Raw genomic sequence first — 5500 nt, forward strand, 5'->3', positions numbered from 1 at the left:
TCCACAGGAAATGTTTTCAAGAACTACTATCCAAAATTTTATTTGATGTCTAGCTGTTATGAGCTTTTTTAAACCTTCCTTTTTTATCACATGAGACGTTCCCTCTGGCCTCATCATCTGCTACTCATCCTGCTGACCTTGGCTAGGGACACGTGGTAGTATTTCGGCTTGGAGGTACATCCTTCTACCCGCTCTTCCGTCTCCTGGGTGGGGACCCCGTCCTGCAGGAGCAGGAGATGTGCAGATCTCCGGTGGTTTCCTGCTCTCGCACCAGGGGCCCGCCGCGCCCCTGGCTGAGGGACGGGCACCTGCTGAGGGCCAGGCTGAGGGACCGGCACCGGCTGAAGGACCGGCACCGGCTGAGGGACAGGCTGAGGGACAGGCTGAGGCACCGGTACCGGCTGAAGGACCGGCACCGGCTGAAGGACCAGCACCGGCTGAGGGACAGGCTGAGGCACCGGCGCGGGACCGGCAGCAGGCTGCGCTGCGTTCGCTGGGCCGCCAGGGGGCGCTGCGGCCGCGCCGGGCCCGCGGCTGAGGGACGGATCCGCTGGGACACGGGGCCGGGGGTATGTGGGGATAGGGGGATATAGGGACAGTGGCACAGGGGGAGATAGGGACAGAGGGATACAGGGACAGAGGAATAGAGGGACAGGGGGAGATAGGGACGGGGGATATAGGGGCAGAGGGAGATATGGGGTGATGGGGACAGCGTACCAGAACAGCAGGATATGATGACGGGGTATGAGGAGAGGGGGACAGAGAGGCAGGAGGATATGGGGACAGGGGAACATGGGTAAGTAGGATATGGAACTGGGGATATGGGGATAGGAGGACATGAGGAACCTCCTGCTGAATCACCACCTTGTGCAGAGGCCAAGGCAGGAGAGTCACTTGTTCAGCCCCTCTGCTTGACCCTGATGCTTAGAGGACACTGTTAAGAGCTACCAACAGGGAAAAAAAAAACCCAAAAAACCAGAACAAAACTGTTCAAATACCATCATTTTGCCTCAGAATGGATTTAGATGGGTTTGGGGAGCTTTTTTTTCGGTTGATAGTTTTGTTATTGTTTTGGTTTGGGTACTTTTTAAGCCCAAGGTGGAGCACTGAGGGTTGCACTGCTTCTCAGAGGGAATGACAGTGCCCCGTCCCCCCAAAGCCCCATTGCTACTGGGGACAGCTGGCAGCCAGCTTGCTCCAGGGGCAAGAAGGGACAGAGGTGACACAGAGCTGCACTTCCCACGGGCACACAACTGCCAGCAAAGCCTTAACAGGCCAATTGCAGTATCCTCACCTCAACCATTTCAGGAAGGGAGAAAAGCCCAGGTTGGTCAGATACAGCAAAAGATACATCCCTGCCTTTCCCCTTCTCCACCACCTGTTCTGATCCCAAACCAGCCAGCACGTATTAGTCTGGAAGTGAAACAAATGCTGCCTGTGATCCAAGGAGACAAACCCAGCCCTTCTGTCTAGGACAGGGTGGCTTACAGCCAGTGTAATTAAGTGATGGCCACAGGCTCCAGGTGCTCAGTGCCCCAAAGAAAAATCATCTGATCCACTCCCTCTATTGCACAAACATCCTTCAGGAGCTTATACACTTAATTACAGGAACATGGTGCATTAGGAGCCCAGATCCAACATTCAAGGGAGATGCCATTGACTTAGCAACCCAAAAAGGCTTGGGGAAGATAATCCTTGGATCAGGGTTGATTGTGCATTGGCAGCATGTTGGAATGGAAATGACACCCTGTTAACGTACAATGCATGACACATGCATGCCAGACAGGGCCCAATCTTTCTTCCAATCTGTATAAGTTATCTTCACCATGGCCTTGAAAGCAAAAATTAGCATCCCTGGGAACTTGAGCCAAATCTGAAGAAAAGAGAGGACAGCACAGCACTGAGCTGGCAATACACACCTATCACTACTCCAGCAGCACAGAAAAGTGTCATTTAGTAAGTCAACAGTGCCCACCTGGCCGTAGCAGCAACCCCAGAAGCAAGAGCAAGGTCCTATTACCAGGACCACCCTTTTGGGGAAGAGGGCAACTGCAGCTTCTACCTTTAGGTTCCCCTACAGCCTTTGATAGGGGCTGATCTCCTCCTGGGTGTCACATCTGATACAAGACCATCAGAGCATCCTGGCACCACAGTAATAATGGAAATTATTAGTGTTAGACAAGTTTCAATGACTGCAGGTATTGGTATTATTATTATTAATATAAATGCACACAGGTTGAACTGGTGGGGCTAAGCTAAAGGGCTTTTAGGTTCTTTGAAGCATGAGGGAGAGTTTTTAAAATGTTGCTTACAAAAGAGGTATTTAAACTTCTTGCTCTTTTTCATCTTTATTAAGCCACATTGCTGCTGGGAGGCAATGCAGCCATGTTTTTAAGGGAGAGGTTGCTGTCAGAATAAGGCTGCCAGCAGGGAATGTGATGTGATGCCAAAGGGTGAACAGCAGTTATCCTTTTACATGGGCTGAGGAACTGGTCCTTCCCTATGCTCTTCACTCTGAACAGCAAACAGGATTTGAAATCAACAGTGTTAATGAAACGTGGAAGTTGTAAAAGAAAACCAGCCTTTTTAGAGCTCTCTGAAGTTAGAAAAATGAAGTTCAGACATAGTTTGGCAGATTAATAGCCTGCTATTTTACCTGTTAATTACTTCATGACTAACTACTTTCTTCATTACATACCTGGCTCAGGAAAGGTATTGCAAGGTTTACCAGACTCTTTCTCCCTACTAATTCTCTAGGCTAAAGCAACTGTAATCAGAAGCATTTTCCAGTCATTCCCTGCCCAGGGTTTCAGTCTCAGTGCTGAAGAGCAGTCTCAGAGCTTTCCACCTCAGAAAAGTTTACAAAGGATGTGCTATCTCTGCTTTTAAAGACTGAGAAACTGAGGCATCTGTAGAGAGCAGCCAGGAACAGCAAACAATAAGACCATTCTTAGCAGCAATTCTGCAACTCTGTTTGAAGTTACCCATCCATTATTACAGTAAGTCAAGCTTTCCACATTTCCAGTCTCTGTTCTTCCTTGAGGATGGTCCCTTCCCAGCCCTCCTATCCTCAAACATCAAAGGGCCCAGGGGCCCAAACCAATCTCAGCTTTGCCAGGATGACAAAGTTCAGCTGTGAAGCACTGAGAGTAAAGGAAGAATAGGCTCAACCAAGCAGCATGAGCATTCACATTAGACTTGACAGTCCTAAAGACAAATATGAGCTTGAAAATTATCATGCAACCTCTATTGACTGCAATCAGATTCTTCAAAGCCTTTCAAGAGCAGCTAACAGACTGCTACACTAAGGGTTAATAGACTACAATAAACACTGCCTTAATGGTAAAGCATCACATTGAACTCATTACTCTGTCAAGCAAGACTGGAAATTTGATATTAATCAGCTCCCAGGGTGGAAGAGCACAGTGTTTTTACAGCACTATTAAAGAGGAAGTTTTTAGCAGCTAACTTAAGCCCCACCTTCAAAGGCTTTTAAATCATTTCCCTTCAACTCCAAGCTCCTTTACCCAGTTTATAGGCAAATACCACCAGCATCTTAGTTCAAACTTGCATTTTAATTTCTCTTTTCCAGCACTGAAAAAATGGTGCTGCCTAGGAGTGGCAGAGCTGAAGTCCCCTTTCTCTGAGTGGTGATATTTCACCCCTGTAGTGCACAAGACTGAAGCTCATCAGGAGTAGCTGCTATGTGTGGCATTCCCCCTCAGTTTGCTCAGAGCTCAGCTTGGGCAGGTAGTCCTGGCTCCAGCAGACTAAATAATAATTTAGTTTCACCTTTACCAACCCACCCTCTTTACTGTCCACTTTTGGGGAAAACGTACCTGCTGTTCATGCTCTGAAGCAATCATCTTATTTTGTAAATTATTTCAGGACTAACAAGGGACTGACAGATGTTTACATAGGAACTGTGCTAAAGCAAACCTGAAAGCTTATGTCACTGCATTTTTTCTTGCCCAAACCTAATCCCAAACCTGCTTGCTGCCCAGAGCAGACACTGCTGCTGTGTGTAACTCTTGCGGGAGTTCAGTTTCAATGCCAACCCTGTATTAAATAGAAGCAACTGGAAAATTCTCATATTGCAATTTTATTTTGATATCAAAACAGCAGCTGTTACTCTGAAATACAATCCCACAGTGCTCCAGAGCCCAAAGATGACATCTTGCACCTCAGTAGCCAAAAAAATACAATGTGTATGTGAATTAAGTCCAGCTCAAGTCCTGTCTCCACAGTTTCTATGAGGCAACATTTCTCTATTCTTGCAGGACAAACCAATGCAAATGTCACTGTAATTGTTTACAGCCCACTAACTATTCTGTTGTTACTCGTGCTCGTTACCTCCATGAGATGCAAGCAACTGAAGGCAGGTGTGGCTGGGTTAGCCAGGAGAGCTCTCCTGCTCAGCACCAGAATCCTTAGTTGCATGATCCTCATACTTTTTGGTTGTTGCTTTTGGGTTTCCTTCCTTACCTGGAGGGTTTGCTTTCAACAAGATGGGAAGACGAGGCCATGCTAGTTTCTCCATTCTCCTATTGCAGGAGACCTAGCCTTCAGCATGCAGCAGGAGCATCCCTTTCCCAGCTTACGTGGATTAGGTGGTAGGCAGCTAATACATCACATAAAACACCTACAGATTTATTCTTCTTGATGATTGCAGTGTTCAACTCAAGCAGGAAAAGAGAGGCAAGCAGATTGGCTTTGGATCTGGCAGCATATTACAAGCTCTCAGCCTGGAGTTTGGACTGGGTTAGGACTGGCCATGTACAACACATTCAGGTATTTTCAGCTGGAAGCATTTTCTCTTCATCTTGTTTTCTTAAATGACAAGAGGTTCAACACTCATTCACCCTCCACTTTATGGACACATGCTACAGTCACCTACTTCCACCAGGGCTGAGTGTGCAGGAATTTCTCCCCGAGACCAGCAGCCTCTTCTCCCTGGGAGTGGGCCCTTCAGAGCTGCCGAAGACTTACCTCACCCACCCAGATTCCTTGATTGCCACAGAAGCAGTACAACAAAGACTCATCTGTGTCAAACCAAAGGGATTTACTGCTTATCTTTTGGAAAGTGCTCTGCACTCAGGAGAGTCCTGCAAGGGGCATGAAGAGATGCCCATGAGCATATAAACTGCACCACAGGGAACAGGAGGAAAGGGCCCAAAGGTGCACCGAGATGCCCTCAATGGGGCAGTTTTCAGCAGTAATTTGGACATACAAAAATAGAGTTCTCTTCACATACCAAACCTATGGATAATTCATCCACAGCAGACTTCAAAAAAGGTCATCAGAAGGATGGACTAAACCAAGCAAAATCCAAACAACCAAACCCCACAACAGAAAAAACTAACCAACACCCTCCCCTACACACAACAAAAAGGTCTCACAAAAGATCTCCCTCCTTTCACCCGTCTTAAAAGTAAATTTTAAACAATTACACAGGGCTCTGGACCCCAATATCTATCAGCACATCCACAATCCACTACAC

The sequence above is a fragment of the Poecile atricapillus genome, chromosome 8 (assembly GCF_030490865.1).
Source record: "Poecile atricapillus isolate bPoeAtr1 chromosome 8, bPoeAtr1.hap1, whole genome shotgun sequence".
Lineage (NCBI taxonomy): Eukaryota > Metazoa > Chordata > Aves > Passeriformes > Paridae > Poecile > Poecile atricapillus.